The sequence below is a fragment of the Hippoglossus stenolepis genome, chromosome 17, assembly GCF_022539355.2.
Source record: "Hippoglossus stenolepis isolate QCI-W04-F060 chromosome 17, HSTE1.2, whole genome shotgun sequence".
In the NCBI taxonomy this organism is placed as follows: domain Eukaryota; kingdom Metazoa; phylum Chordata; class Actinopteri; order Pleuronectiformes; family Pleuronectidae; genus Hippoglossus; species Hippoglossus stenolepis.
The window spans coordinates 418097-435554 of record NC_061499.1 but is presented as its reverse complement, the minus strand read 5'-3'; the positions used below and the strand labels follow the sequence as shown (position 1 = coordinate 435554).

At 45.5% G+C, this 17458-nt stretch overlaps 1 protein-coding gene across 30 annotated transcripts in view; it reads right to left on the bottom strand.

Moving 5' to 3' along the window:
• Positions 1–17458, bottom strand: part of LOC118124678 (microtubule-actin cross-linking factor 1) — a 174444-nt gene that overhangs the window by 114687 nt on the left and 42299 nt on the right. The window lies entirely within an intron of this gene.

Sequence of the window (17458 nt, the reverse complement as noted above, 5' to 3'; positions counted from 1 at the left end):
GGATGGTGTGTGTGTGTGTGTGTGTGTGTGTGTGTGTGTGTGTGTGTGTGTGTGTGTGTGTGTGTGTGTGTCTGTGTGTGTGTCTGTTTATCTCTGTTGCTATGAGTGAGCAATGCATCCTGTCTGTGATATTTATTCACGGCTATCTTTGAACGATTGCCGACTGTGACGACGTGTTCAGAAGTGTCAGAGGGGGCCATTAAACCAAAGTCATTGTTGTGTGTGTGTGTGTGTGTGTGTGTGTGTGTGTGTTTTAGACACAGACATGATTCAGCATGATTCAAGCTGCAGACTCGAAGGCAGGGGGGGTCTCACCTTGCAGAGAGTCCTGTGTGTGTGTGTGTGTGTGTGTGTGTGTGTGTGTGTGTGTGTGTGTGTGTGTGTGTGTGTGTGTGTGTGTGTGTGTAGACGAGTTATCACCTCCGCTCTGAAACGTAATCCACTGACATTTTACTCCTCTAGCAACACTCAGACAAAAACAATACACAACAAAAACCGACGTGACATTTCATCCCTGTCGGGGCGGGGGGGGTAAAAAACCTCAGCTCCAAGCGTCACTCACTGTCGTGGTCGTTTTAATTTATGTATGTAACATGTGTTTATCGCAATAATATAATAAGACACTCTAATTATGAAGCAGTGTTGAAACAGTCCCTGCTAATTGGGGAAGGTGGTTCTATCATGTTAGTCACTTCCTGATAATCACAAATACCAGATCACATGAGGTAATGGAGACGTGATGCAGACGCCAGCTGTTGATCCAGTGTTTTCCATCACTGTGACTCAGCTGCTTGTTTCCCAATGCAACACAACCAAATTACCCAGAGTCCTTTCTGGCCAACGATGACCTCTGTGTGAAATACCAATATTTGTCTCTGAAACAAAAGAGAGAGAACAGGACACAGCTCCCGGAACAAACCAAAAGATATCTTTGACCACATCGGGCTGTATTTTAAATAAAAGGATAATTAACTAAGACAATTAAGAGGACAAACAGAGAAACAGGGTTAAAAGTGACAAGAGACAAATCGAACAACTACACACATCTGTGTTGCTGCCACTGTGGGGCAGAAGAGACCAACATGTGTTACACAAACCAGCGGCAGCATCACGGAGAACACACTGTGCCTAGTGTCCGACAGCAGTTTTATTGATCCACTTGTCAGCTGTGGTGTTTTATCACCTTCCACAAACAGTAAAGCCACAATATCTACTCTCCCTTCAACTATTGTGTTGTCAAATAGTTTTTTAAACCTCAATAGAGTTCATATTTTAATGTTCTACTCGTAGCCACATCTATGTCTGAGTCTACACCCTAGAATTCAGTTTCTCTTAATTTAAAGACTTTTCCTTTAAGCATTAAATTCATTCACATCACGTTAAAAGCGTGTTTCCTGCATTTCCTTTAAAGCATGTGACTCCGGCTGAATTAGAGGCTGCTGCTGTGCACGTGCCTCTGTGCAGAGTGCATGTTCGCTTAGTGTCAAGAGGTCGGGGGTCCGATGTCAAGCACCGTCCCCCAACCCGACACGTAGAAAATGCTGCGTCTGTAAACTTTACCACACACACACACACACACACACACACACTCAGATACAACCAGGGTGTAACCAAGCCCGAGGGTGATGTCAGACTACACTATGAGCCGACAACACGACGAGGGGGTGAGAAGGAGAAGAAAGATGGAGGGATGAGACGGGAGGTGGAAGAGAGAGGAGGAGAGAAACTGCAGTTATTGTAAAGCTTCTTGCATCAGCTGTTTGTGTTGGTGAGTGAATGAGTCGTTTCACTCACATATCAGAGGGAGAAATCTCACAGACACACACACACACACACACAGAGAGACACACACACACAGACACACTAAGACACACACACACACACCCTTTGTAACTGCTGTGCACTGTCTCCACCGTCTCTGCTTTTGCCTTTATCAAAAAAAACCTTCTTACATAGAATCAAATCATGTGGATCTCTCCTTATATTATTCCTCTGGTCTATACGCTGCTTCCTATTGTGTGATTAATGCTGCAGCCTGTCTCGTGCTCCCCCCCACCCCCCCCAACCCAACCCCCCAGTACAGCTCAGTTCTCCCAGTCAGCATCCTCTACACAGACGGCCTGGACACACGGCCAAGGTCACCCTGACACACAAACCTTCATCCTGTCGATGAGGTAGATCGTGGGTTTACGGCCTCGAACTCATCTCCCTCCTCACGCACACCGAGCGATGCAATCAGAGCCAGAAACCGTACGGAAACACGCGGCACGTCAACCACACGGGACAATACTGTTTTAGTGTAAGCACAGATGTCAAAAAAACGTTCAAACAACACCCTATTTAAAACCTATTTAACAGCTGTGTATACGTGTGATGCCAACTGCAGGAGGAAACAGGAAAGAAGATGTGTTGATGAAGGAGAGAGAGAGAGAGAGAGAGAGAGAGAGAGAGAGAGAGAGAGAGCGAGAGAGAGAGAGAGAGAGAGAGAGAGAGAGAGAGAGAGAGAGAGCAGGATGAGGAAAAGGGACAGAGTGATGAATCCTCTAACCTTGGACTCGTAACGTCAGCGTAGGGACAAAAATAAAAATCACGGCCTTCTCTCCTCCTCTGTCACCCGTTCACTTCCTGTCTGCTGTGACTGAACTCCACGACCTCCACGTTTGACATCAGCTTCACGTGTGCGAGCATCTTTCTTATTGTCGATCATAAACTCTGCAGGATCCTCACAAAACGTGGGTATTTATGTGTTAAGAATATTGTTCTTTATCCGACATAATGAGGTCAAATGTTCTTCAATGCTTCAGTAACTGATTACGAAACTACATCAGTGTTTTTGGAAGAGATTCGCTCTTGTTTGGAATCCGCTCACTCAGATAAAGACTTGTTGTGTAACTCTGTGTTTTCTATCTGTGAGTAAAACATCTATTCAGAGTCAGCACCCAGCTGCGTGTGGTGTGACCGTGACACAGCAGCTGCGTGACCTCTCACCCCTCCGCCAAAGAAACTGCAGCAGGAACACTTCCTGTCTGGAAACTGAGCCGGCCGCCAGGGTCCTGACCCGACGTCCAGACTACAGTACCAGGAGGCTTCTGACATAATGGGAGAGCGGAGCAAGGCGGATGTAGACGAGAGGAAGAAAATACTTGTACAGTAAAGAGAGGAACCTGGATGTCTAGTGTTCAGCCACTGAAACGTCCTCTAGCATCCTGAAACAGTGAGAGTGATGCAGATGTAATACTGTTTGCAGAACAATGAATAAATAGTTGATACATCGTCTGCAGGGGAAGTTGGAGCCACTTTGAAATGCATCCAAACTTTGGAGACCAACTCGTCTCCGCTGCAGTACTGAACTCTGCAGTTAGGGGGCAGTCTGGGTCCAGATACAGAGCAGCGTTACAGCATAAAACTCATTCAGCTGAAAACTCAGAAACAAAGTTCGGTGTCACTCTCTGGATGCAGATGCAGTAAACTGTTGTTTATCCTGTTGTCTGTAAACTTTGGTCGAGTCTGCATCTATTCACTGGTGTTATTAAAAGGCCCAGTGTGCAGGAGTCTGGAGGATCCACTGGCAGAAACGTAATATAATATTCATAAGTGTTTTCATTAGTGTATGATCAACGGACAAACCCAAACACCGGCTCTGGAGAGGAGCTTTTACCTTTAAATCCTACACACTGAACCGTTGAGTTACCAGCGCAACAACAATTACCACCAGGGAAACAACACAAACACACACACTGTTGTGCACATAGCCAGTGACACATTCACACACACACAGTTCAGCTCCATCCAGACAAATGGATTTGGCATCATAAGCCTCAGACTGTTACTCGGGAGAGGATCATCACACAGCAGGGAGCTGGACATCATGGCCTCACTGACACTCCACTTAACTGAAGAGCAGAAACGATATCGTCTTTATCTCCGAGATTTTAAAGGGTTGTATAGATTCCAAAGCCATTTACAGAAAGATAGAAATAAAAAAGCTGAGACGTGGTTTTATTTGAGACTTTGCTCTCCTGTCCTGAACGAGCCGAGCGTCTTTACCTGTGAACGGTTGACTTCAATAAAGAAACAGGCTTTTTCTAATAAACTGCAAATGTATAAACATAACGAGGTGCATGTCTTACAGTTATATGTATTTGGTTTTCGTTATTTATTCATGGAGACAGTTAACTGAGGAACCTTTTGAGCAGAGAGCAGAGTGTCCACTGTTTCCTGCTGTGTCTCCTTCAGTGTCGGGTGAAGACATGAAAAGCTCCTTGTGCCGTAACTGCTGACAGTTAAGTAACTTGTGTTTTGACAGGAGAACTAAACGGATCGCTGCACCCGCTCCAAAGAGCAGAGCCAGGAGACACCCACACAGAGACACACAGACAGACACACAGACAGACAGACACACAGACAGACAGTCAGACAGACAGACAGCGATACCCCGAGATGCCATTAAGCGATTAGAGGACAGGAGAGGAGGATGAAACAGGAGAGGATATAGACGAGTGTGACCCCCGGATGAACTAACAGGGATGGATTAACCGGAGTTGAGTCGTGGTCGCACACAAATACACACAAAGCACAAACTACTGGGGGCAGAGTATTGGAGATGAAGTGATGAAACAAGGGGGAGTTGAGACGGACTGGAGGTCAGATTAGAGCTGTAGTTTCCCAGACCGCTGCTTTAAACTGGGAGCTCCCAGAGAGATAACAGCTTCCTTCCTCTCTAATCTGTGTTCGACGTACACAGGTCGGCGCTGTGAGAATAGGTTTACGTCCCTTATCACCATGTAAACATTACGTCAAGACACTTCCCTGAAACCTGAGGGGTTTGCTTCGTTTCAGGAAGTTAGAGGTTTTCTGAGCGAAGGAGAAACGGACTTTAATAAACTTTGGGAGTCAGACGAGGTCACACTGGGTCCTGACGCTGCAGCACGGGTCCAACAACGTCAAGAGAGTGACTGTTTCCTACTTGGTTGAGAAAAGAGGAAAAGTTTCTGAGCTAACACACCCAAACAAACTGAAACACACACAAACACACACACACACGGTGCAAAAGCTCCTGTGTTCAGGAAACAAAACCCAATTACCCCTGTCCTCTCTCTCACCCTCATAATAAAAGTAAAGAACAAAGACTTAAATTAACATCTACGCTCGGTTCTCTCTGGGTCACACACACACACACACACACACACACACACACACACACACACACACACACACACACACACACACACACACACACACACACACACACACACACACACACACACACACACACACACACACACACACACACACACAGTTTTGTCTGTTTAACACATATGGTTTGTGTCTTTTCCTTTAAAGACATGACTGTAACAACAAATGTCCACCGTACAAAGTTATTTAAACTAATTACTGGAGCTGTTCAATGGCTGATGTGACATGACAGAGTTGGTTTATGAACCGACCTAAAGGCTGGAAGCAGGGAAGCCATGTGACCTCTGACCTCTTCCTGTCGCTCCCTGATTCTCACCATCAGGCTCAGGAGCAGCATGAAAACAGTGGTGACGACCTCAGGGTCAACTGTCCGGTCAGCGCCCTCCTCAGGGTAAAGGTCAAGGATCACGTTTGTGTGTGTGTGTGTTGACTTCACTGAGAGCATGTCACCTCACGTAGTTTATGGACACATCAACACTGAAATCACTGCTTAATTTAGGTCGTTTAGATGCCGAGAAAAAACAACAAAAACCTCCCTGCTACACAGCTTGATGTACGGAGGAGGTGGAGGAGGTGGAGGAGGAGGAGCTGTCACCCAGGACGTCAGAGTGAGGAGCCGCACGGGATCGACGGTGAGAAAGGAGGGAGGGGACGGACTTTGCCAGATTTATGACCCCGTGAGAAAAGAGAAGCCTCATCCAACCCCCTTGTGGTCTCAGGGTCTTACATAATGACAGGTTAATGAGCAAGAGACGGGAGGAGCCAGAGAGAGAGAGAGAGACATAGAAACCACAAGAGAAAAGACGATTTGTTGAGTGGAAGGAAGGTAAATTGAACTTTAACTGAGATGAATTGGTGACACGCAGCAGGAATATATAGATAAAGGGCAGAGTGAGGGTGACTCCAACAGGTTAACACAAGTGCACTTCTACAGAGGGTGAGATAAGGACGGATAACAGCTCAAAGTCCGAGAGGAACAAAAACAAGAGACAGGAGTTGAAAGTGAAAGACAGAAAAAGAAGAAAACAGAAATAAAGAGAAGTGAACTCCAGACTCTGATCTTCTGACGTGAAAGTCCCCGAATTTCTATAAAAACACAGAAACTCTTCTCTTTCATGTTCGTTTCGCGGTGTTTGAAAGTCTGAACTATCCAAAAATGAAAAATTCCACACTGAAAAACTTTGTAGTTTCAAGTTAACTCCGGGGGAATTTACCCTAAAGTGACCTAATGTGCACTGTCCCTGTTAAATGGATCAACGAATAAAATGAATAAATGAATAAATGACGGTGCTAACATATTCAGCACCATCTGAGTTTAGTTTGTCAGCATGCTAGCTTTGTACAAGCAGACTTCAGCAGACTTCATCCTCTGGGGACCATGAACGATACAACAAGCCTTCATCCTAATCCACCCGGTAGTTACTTAGATATTCTGGACACAAGCGATTTGCTTTTGTCTGTGGTGTGTGTGTGTGTGTGTGTGTGTGTGTGTGCCGCGGCGAAAGAGCAGGATGTCTTAAGTGTTTTTGAAAAAGACGAACACGAAGAAGAAAAGCACTCGGACCATGAGGTCAGTTGATGGGAAAAGACGAGGCGGCGGGAGGAAGACAAAAAGTGAGGCGATGAAGAATGTGAAGAGCACACACGAACACAAGGCAGCTACACATAACCACGGTAACCAGGCTCTTAATTTTAACCCCCAGCTTTTCCCCTGTTGCCATGGATACCTCTCAATTAGCAGGAGGACCCCTCCCCTCCTCCACACCATCCCATCCTCTGGCCTTTCATTGGGGACACTTGACCCGAGCCGCTGAAGAAGCTGTGATCATCAGGCTGCCGTGACGTGAACATTTACATTCAGGCCGTGAAGGTCCCGGCGTCAGAGGCCTCTTTTCATTCGTTTGTGTTTCTTCAACCCGACATCTCAAGAGGACACATGATCGTTTCCATTCAGCAGAACTTTGTCACCTTTAACCCGTACACGACTAATAAATGTAGACTTTAGCATAATCCTGGAAAAACTTTAAAAAAAACATGACAGGTGAAAAGAATCATGAGTAATATGCAGCTCCTGCTCTGCGAGTACAACCCCCCCCTTCCAGAATAAACTCATTATTATAATCGTCTGGAACACGAACAAAGCGAAAGAGATTTAAAACATCTTGTGCAAACGTGTCTGTTCCAAATGGTAACAATTTGTCCTCCCCTCTGATAAATCCTGAACGAAAGCAGCTCTGCCTCTCACTCTGTCTCGGGTCTTAATGGTTCTGTGGTAAAACTGTCCTGAGGTCAGCTCGTTAAACGTATTAAGGAGCGAACAGTGAAAACACTCATGGAAAGCTTTGACTTTCGTTTTTATATGGGTCCAGGCCTTGAGTGTGTGTGTGCATTGTGTTGTACAGAGGGCAGGTGTGTGTTTGCGTGTGTGGAATTCAGGCTGTTTCAGTGAGATGGTTAACTTGTGTGTGAGTGTGACAGAGAGACAGTGGAGAGTTGTGTGTCTGTGTGTGTGTGTGTGTGTGTGTGTGTGTGAGACAAGTGAAGCCACCTGGACCGAACAAGAGGAGCGATGCTACAGATACTGTGACTGTTGCTCCTCTCTCACTCTCACGGTCTTGTGAATGAACCACGATCTTTTCAGTATGTTCACACAGACGTGCGCTAATTGCTCCACATCCCAGGTCGGTCGGAGAGTCAGGTACGTGGACACTTGTTGGTCTTGTCACACGAGGGAGGGACAGTGATGGTGGAAGAAACCCACGGAACCTACATGAGTCTCGGTCAAAATTAAGGAAGATATGTGCTAATCAAGTATTAACTTAAAGCTCTTTTCTGGCTCCAAACCTTCCTTTTAAAGATGGTCACACTTTCACCAAAGTTAACTTGTGATGTCAACAAGACCCAGAGTCATCTCACAGATCCACCAGGACGAGGCTCGGTCAGAAAGTGAGATGAGGACACGTGGTGCAGAGACACCAAACAACTGATGAAGCTGATAAGAGGAGAAAGAGGAAGAGAAAGTACAGATTTGCCTTTAGCCACAGAAACGTGACCACAAACCACGGCTCCATACACCCCCCACTATACACTTAGCCTGTGTAAACTCTGTAAGGATGATCCCAGCTTGACCATGAGCAAACACACGGGCTGAAGGGAAGTCACCGTGTCCAGGGTTAAAGTCAAACTGCATCGATGTTGGAAAATGAACCTGAAGGCCGACGACAGCATGTTTGAAATTCCTCCAGGTATCATGAGAACAGCGTCACACGTCTATTTTGTAGCTTCTCCAAAATCTGACACTGTGTAAATTCTGGACTCGAGAGCAGCCGGCTCCGTGTCACACTGAGATAACACTACGTTTCCCACGCTGTCGCCCCCCCCCCGTCTCCAGGAAGCAGGGCCCAGCCGAGCTCTTCAGGGTGGAGCCTCAGCAGAGTCCAGGGACAGCAGGAAGTAAACAGGGAGAGGACAAAGTAGAAGAAGAAGCTACTTCCTAACACGACAACAGCAGGAGAGATGATTTTATAGACTTGCTATAACCTTCAGACTATAATTCAGTAATACTGTGTTGGTTTAACTACTATTTAACTAACGTTCACTGGTAGACTAAGTATTTAATTATGTTTTATAGCCTATTTACAATCTATAAAGTCAAATCAAAGATATACGTGTATGTATTTGCATGAGAACGACCTTATTTTATTAATCTATTTAATGCTTTTTATTGTTGATCTCTTTTGTTATGTCTGCACAGAAACAGAAACAAGCACCTTTCCCCCGTGTGTCTCTGTCCTTGTGACAAATAAAAGTCCTTGAATCCTTGAAATGCAGATAACTGACGACCAGCAGGAGCCGAGAGACAAATTATTTCAAGACAAAGATATTAAAAATGATGAGTTCTGACTTTCGTGGATGTGGAGAACTGCATCACGCTCAGCGGACAGTGACATCGTCTTGTCATTGGTTAATTTAATGGAAGTCAAAACACGTTTGCCCCCCCCCCCCCGACCTTCACCATTTGTCTCGGGCACAGATCTAAGTCACGACAACTAAAAATAAACACACTAATCTATTCTGCCTCTCCAGAAGTCATAACTCATTAACATGACAAACCAAAAAGTGAGTCTGGTTCACTGCCTGTGTCCAGAAATACCGGGAGAATCTTTCAGGGAATCGAAAGTTCTGTCAAAACACTAATAATAATATTAATTCTGAAACAGCTGCAGTGGAACATATCATCAGTGAATATCAGTAAAACAGCCTGAGAGACAGAGACACACCTGCTGGAGTCAAACCACCTGAACATCCCATAACTGTTAATCCATAATAACACGAACACCCATGTGAGAGCCTGGATAACAGATGAGTCATCATAAATACAAGGTTTATAAGGCAATAGTGTTGAGGACAGATAAACGAGAGAGTGCTGCAGTGAACTGGGACAAAGAGCCCGTCACTGCAGAAAGTCAGAGACAAACTCGAATCATCCAGGGAAACAAAATCCAGAGTGAAAGGTACGTAAACAAAATAACTGCGCACAAAAGAAGTAAAGAACATGGAAGGAGGAATCTAGAAACCAGCTCCACAGGACGACCTGAACAACTCAACTGGAGCTGAGATCATATTCATTCCATCAGTGGAACAAGATGGACCCAGAGCTGACGGAGAAGCGGAGGCGATGCCAGGAAACAGAAGAAACACAGCCTGAGAGTCACAGGTGCCACGGTGACATTTTGAACGGTTCTCTGTGGTGCCTCGACCTTTACGTTCTCCATCACGGCTCCGCTCGGGGGCATTTCGAGCCGTGAAGGCAGGTTGAAGCTGACGAAGGTCAACTGAAGAACATTCTCCTCTCACATCCCTTCGAGTCAAAAACAAATGAGTTCGACGACGAGGCCGAAGAAACAAAGAGCAGAGGAGCTGAGAGGTTGTGTCCATTCAAGTTCAGGGATTTGACTGAAACTTCTGACTTGTGTCGACTCGCTGAAAGTTTGACATTTTGGGAAATCTGCTTATTTGAATTGTTTCTGAGGATTATTGAGATTGATACGACTCCTCGTGTGAACAGTGAATATGAAGCTACAGCCAGACGCCCAATCAGGGCAGAGCTTCAAACGGCTCATTTAAGATCAACATTAGATACGTATATCAAAACGGACGGAGCCTTCTGTCGTATACTCTGCTTTCAACTTGTCCGTATTTGTGTGTTTTTTTTAACGAGCTCAGGTTGACGGAAACAGATGAACTGGTGCTGGGAACAAACCAGTGGCTTATCAATAAGCATCAACAGTCTTTATTTCCTGATTCTCTTCCCTCTGCTCCTCCTCTCGGCCCTTTCACCTCCTCCTGTCCTCGCCTACGCCACACACACACACACACACACACACACACACACACACACACACACACACACACACACACACACACACACACACACACACACACACACACACACACACACACACACACACAAGAACAATTACACACACGTAGAAAACGTGCCCTGTCCTGTGTAATTACAGCCGTGTCACAGCAGGGAGACGGTTGCGGTTAGAGAGTCACGGCTAAGACAGACGGTGATGTGGTGAGAAAGTGTGAACAAAATGCTTCTTATAGCCACACGTGAACACACACACACAGACAGACACACAGACACACACACACACACACACACACACAACAAAAAGCCTTATAACATCAGGGAGAGATTCTTTTATTTCAACCAGAGAAGTAGTTCCATGACAGATCTATCCTATGGAGGGTGCTACAGCCCAATCAGCAGCCTGGGGGGGGCTCTGAGGGGCAGTTACAAGCGTGTGACACACACAGATACTGACTTAAGTTGACATGTGTGTGGCGGTGACACCGCAGCTCTGCAGGAGAGAAGAGGCCGCGCCCAACAGGCCGAACGCCGATAAACACAGGAGGAGGCTTATCACACTGGAAACATGTCCGAGTGTGTCCGAGTGTGTGTTTGTGTGCGTGTGTGTGTGTGTGTGTGTGTGTGTGTGTGTGTGTGTGTGTGTGTGTGTGTGTGTCACTGGGCCGCAGGGTGACCCAGATGCTGGAGAACCTCATCAATCAAACGGTGGAAATGGGGATGTCGATGTGTCCACGTGGATAAACTTACACTGAGCCGAAGTGTTTCCGCTATGAGAAGATAATTCCCCTCGAAAGTTCAAAAGTTAAACATTTTTATTTTTACTTCTCTCGCTCCTCATTTGCTAGCAGCTATTAAATCCAGCTAAGCAGAGATGCAGTAACTTCCCTGTCGGCAATAACAAAAACAGCTTTTAATAAAAACTTGTTTGTGTAAATGTGTATGTTTGTTAATCTCAGTCCCTTTACACACTCGCTGAAACAAAAACAAAACCTCCCTCACCATTTATGTAACATAATTCAACCCCACATAAAAACCCTCCATAAAAAATACACTATTAGTAAGGCTACGATTTGCAGCTTCGCACTCAGCATAGTGAGCCGGCAATATGCTTCTGCTGTATAATGAATATTACTGCGTGACTGAATATATTATTCCTTCTTGTGTCGCACTCACATCAAATTGTGCCGTTGTGTTTTAAAGTGATTGTTTCATGTGTCACAGAGATAATGTTTTAAACCCCCGACAACACACAATGTGCAACAGACCTCACAACACTTTGACTCAGCTTCATTAAAACCAGCCACAGGTCACGTCTCTGTTGTCAGGAACGATCAGATGAAGCTTTACCGAGGATGTGGGCACAAAATAAAGCTGATGGTTAAATCCTGTCGTCTTCATTTATCCTGTGGAGTGAGACTGAAGCTGCGTTGTAATGTAGTGATATGATAAAGGTGAAGCTGCCGTGTTTAGAAGGAGGTTGTTTCACATCTAAGGAGGAAGAAATCCTCCATTTTTCTTTCAGGACATTCTACAACCAGTCACAGAAAGGTGTCAGGGTTGATGTGCACCTGCTGCCCCACTAACTCCTCCTCTGGGTAAATCCGTCAGCCTGCTCTCACATTAACGTGGAAACAACCCAGACATTTATGTAACCTGATCAACGGGCTTTGAAGTTCAGACGGGCCGCTCGTCTGCGTGGGGACTCGAACCCACGTGAAGCTTCCACCGGTTTGTGAAGTGACGGTTTGTTCCCTCAGCGGCACTCACAACTGATTATCTGCTTCAACGGGCTGCGAGAGGTGAAGGTTGAAGAGCAATTCATTTTTTTCGAGGATGATGATGCCGATATGATATTGAGTAAAAAGATTCGGATGCAGGTAAAGGATACGGAGAAAGAAAATGGTAATGATTCCTACGATGTTATTATCTAACCGCTGCGACAAAGAATTTTAATTTAGGCTTAATATTTTGTGGTTTAACCATAAACATTAAAAAAGTGGAGGTTTCTGAACTGTAAAAAGTGTTAAGAGACTAGTGGAGTTCAAGAATAGATAAAAATGAAAGTAGCTTCAGGCAACAGTGATTTCAGAATTTGAGTTACTTCAACAAGCCTTTCACATAAAGGGCGATTTGAAAAATAGAAATCACTGACCTGAGCCCACACAGATTTAACTAATAATCAATAAAAAAAAGGGACATTAATCAAACTTTGAACTGGTTTGGCCTCCACCAGTTTATTCCCCACCACAAAAACTAAATCCCAAACAAACCGTCTCCAACATCAGATTCTGATCTCATGGTTTCAAAAGCTGATTCAGATATTCTTGGAATATTTTAGAACCGAGGTTTCGACTCAACACTCGGTTTAAACCATTAATAGTAATTGAAGCATTGAAGTCAAGATAATGTCTTTTCCTGCAGATGACTGATGATGAAACACGGTCGCATGAAGCCAGTAGAGCGACCACACGAGCCACTGAGTTAGTGAGAGCAGATCTGTGTGTTTTATGTCTATTTACAGAGCCGTGGTTTCGTGTTGGACTCAGAATCTGAATCAGAGATGAAACAGAAAAAATGGAAGCGAAACGAACCAACAATAAAACATGACAGCAAATTCAGGAGGATGTTAGAAATTAGCTGATTCACATCTCAGATGAAACGTGTGAGGTTGATACGGTCGGCCTCCGAGTTAAAGTGGCGTGTGTGTGTGTGTGTGTGTGTGTGTGTGTGTGTGTGTGTGTGTGTGTGTGTGTGTGAAAGTATAAAACTAAGGCATTATATATATAATTAAAATCAGTTTTGATTCTGGGTTTTTGCTCTTATGTTGTTTTTGTTGTAATTTTGTTGTAAATGTTGTAAAATCAATTGATAATGACAGCCTGCATCAAACTTCAGCTTCACATATGAAGATTACTATCAAACCAATTACGTTTACATTCATTTAAATATGTTAAATGACGATTTGTCAATAAAACATCAGAAAATGGTGAAAAGAAAAAGCATCTAATCGTCACATTTGAGAAGTGTGTGTACGTGCACGTGCTTGTGTGTTGTTGTGTACGTCTGGTGGATTCAAATGTCGGTGGAGAACAAAGTCAAGTCTAACTGTCCACACACACACACACACACACAGACAGACACACACACTCCACTTACACTATCTCACACTCGGGCTTCATCTACCTGCTGCTCTCTTGATCGTCTCCACACACACACATTTGCTCATCAGCCAGATGTCCCATCCTGTCCTCCAGGTGGACGTGGCGTCCAAACAAGGTGCTAACTTTACACACTTTGTATTGACCTGATGTCGGAGACGTCCAAACCCTGGTCCCCTCCCTGGAAACACAAACACGAGCTGCGGCACCTCCCTCTCATTAGGGTGATGTGGTCACACACACACACACACACACACACACACACACCACGTCATCAACATAATCACATCAGAGGCCGTGATGTAAAAACATGTTTTTCAAAGATATTGAAGATATTTTCTGCGTCAAAGCAGAGAAAGGAGTAAAATGAGGTATTTATAATCCGCACATTGATCCCTTCAATCCAAGTTAATCTAATTCACAAACAACCTGAAACCCGTGACTGTGTCGGCGAAAGACAAAGTCACAACGGCAGACACGACAATGGAGTCAATGTTGGGTTCAGAACGGAGTCAACTCATATGACTGGATTATTATAAAGTGAGCGACACGGCAGTTTACTGCTTCGAACCAGAGTCGCTGCCTGGGAGCGGCTGGTGTGAGCCGCTGGAACAAAGGCTCCTGTGTGTGGCCGGAATAAAGACGGAGGGTCGGGTCCACCTCCACCTCCACCTCCACTACCACCTCACACCCACTACCACCTCCACCACCACCTCCACCACCACCTCCACTACCACCTCCACTACCACCTCCACCTCCACCACCTCCACCACCTCCACCTCCACCTCCACCTCCACTACCACCTCCACTACCACCTCCACCTCCACTACCACCTCCACCTCCTCCACCTCCACCTCCACCTCCACTACCACCTCCACCTCCACTCACCACCTCCACCTCCACTACCACCTCCACCTCCACTACCACCTCCACCTCCACTACCACCTCCACCTCCACCCACCTCCACCTCCAACTCCACTCCACCTCCTACCACCTCCACCTCCACTACCACCTCCACTACCACCTCCACCTCCTACCACCTCCCACCTCCACCTCCACCTCCACCTCCACCTCCACTCCACCTTCCACTACCACCTCCACCTCACTACCACCTCCACCTCCAACTCCACCTCCCCACCTCCACCTACTCCACCTCTACCACCTCCACCTCCACTACCACCTCCACCTCCACCTCCACCTCCACTACCACCTCCAACTCCACCTCCACTACCACCTCCACCTCCACTACCACCTCCACCTCCACCTCACCATGAGAATCCAGGGCTGCGTTCAACCCCGGACACTATTTATTTAAACAAACCGTGGAACCCTGTCGTGATACACAAGCATCGCAACTATGGCGGCTGAGGAGGCCGTTCATGGTCGAGAACCCAGTTAGATGACGTTGGTTTACTACTTCAAGATGATTAAAAACAACTAGGCCTGTATATTACAATGTTGAACTGCTTTAAAAACATGAGACAACCATGACACAACCACCGAATGAGAGAAAACGTTCCCCTCGAGCAAACGTGTCGTTCAACCCAGAGACTGAACAGACTATGAATTATGTTTGAAAGAGAAAATAGTGTCTGAAAAGTGAGGAATAAAGACTATTGGGCTTCAACACAACTTTCTACTACAGACTCCCACATTAAAATCAACCTGTCCCCTGAGTTTAGGGATCCTCAAGTGCTTTATTTATTCATTTATCTCTATGAAGAAATGAAGATTCAAAGCTGGGCTATAATCAGCGAGAGAAACACTGAGTCGCATAGGAAACATGTAAATAATGAGCAAACAGACGCCTCCCTGATGTTTAGTCACAGTGACGCACACGCACACGCACACACACACACAGATTATTTGTGTGTATAAAAGTTATCAAATATTAGACAATAGTGAATTGAGAAGTAACAAGTGAATTGTTGCGATGAGGAGTTGTGGCATACGGTGACCCTGGGTTCATGAACGTGAAAACATGACCCTGCTGTGGCACCGGGGGCAGTGACACAGATGTGTTCTGACACAGAGGTACACAAAGAGACGGGGGAGGGGGGGGGGCACACTCAGATAAACAAGTCCAACGTGCTGCGTCATGTGACCCTGCAGCCAACAGGTAGAGAGGCTGAGAGCCACAGATAAAAATAGAAGCGGTCAGCCACTCCGCCTTAAACAAATCATGACCAAACTCCTCGACCCCGTTCACACACCTTCTCTCTCTCTCTCTCACTGTCACGCAACCATTCGCCCGACCATCGCTCTCCCGTGGCAGGTGACGGCAGATCAACACGGGCTGAAACAATGCACCGGCAGGAGAGGACCACTTCACGTCTGACTGAGAACACGGAGCTGGGCCCCTCGCTGCTGGGGTGGAGGGTGTGGACGAGGAGGTGCGAGGAGGTGTGAGGAGGTGCGAGTGGCAGAGGGGGTTTAGCACCAGGGGAGGTCGGGCTAACGCTAAATAACGCAGAACAGTATCAGAGTCAGTGGTACTTCTACAAGCTCATCATGAAAAACAAACTAGAAACTGAGATTTTCCTGAATTCCCCTGATGTAGAATAACACCAGTTAGAAAATAAAAACTGCAAACGACAAAGTTCTGCTGTTTTTAATCCACAAACTTGCAACAACCCAGTCAAATGTTTTTCTAAACCCACTGAACAAACTGGCTTCAAACCAGCACTTATCAAACTCAGGTGGATAATTTAAACTTCACCACTACATCTGCTGCTAGTAATACTTTAACTCACAAAAAGTCCACACACGCTTTGTACTTAAGCTGTTGAGATCCCGTGTTTGGACAATTAATTACATTTGGGATGATTACATTTCCCCAATGGCGTTAAAAGTGGTTAAAGAGTTTAACCTCGCCTGTAATTTGAGGCGTTAAAGCAGATTGTGGGTGATCGTGACCGAGCCGGACGTGTGCGGCTGTAAGGCCTCAGACGCAGCAGCTGCTGGGGGGTGGGTAACTGTGCCGCATTATATCACAAAGACACAAGTAGCAGCAGGTGTAACCACAGCTACTATATAAGAGACAGGGGGACGGGGGGACGGGGACCTCGGGATCAGGACTGTTGAGGATTGTGAGAGGCTCTGAACAGACCGACAGAAAAGTTTCATGTTTATAAAATGATAAAGATATATAAACTCTGCTGTGTCTAAATATTGAATTGATGCTAATTGATCAACAAGGAAAAATATATAAATATGTATATAATTCCAGATTTGTCCGTGTGAAGAACAACGCACAGCTTCCAGACTAACGACATTAAAACACCTGAGGAAACAAGCAACTAAAACAAAGGAACAGTGTTAAAGTCTTGATCCCTAGTCACACCTTAATGTGATCTCACCTCTAATGGACAGATTCTGCAGCTTCAAAGTGTGAGAACTGTTTGTGCAAAGTACGAATACATTTAAAAAAAAGAAAGATGAATCCAGAAGATATCATGCTGATAATTTGATAATCAAAACAATCCTGACACTGGAGCCGTAAATAGAAAAGAGGTAACGTACAGATCTCTGCCCTCGTCACCAACACCAGTCATTGTCCGTAGGTTTAAAAAAAAAAAGCTGTGGGAGAATATTACTCACATTGACTGACACTAAATGTTCCATATTCACGACTTGTCATTAAGGTGACTGAGTTTTTGTGCAGTATTTCAGCTCATACGACACAACCTCTAATCTTTACCTCTCGTTTGAATTCTTCTAC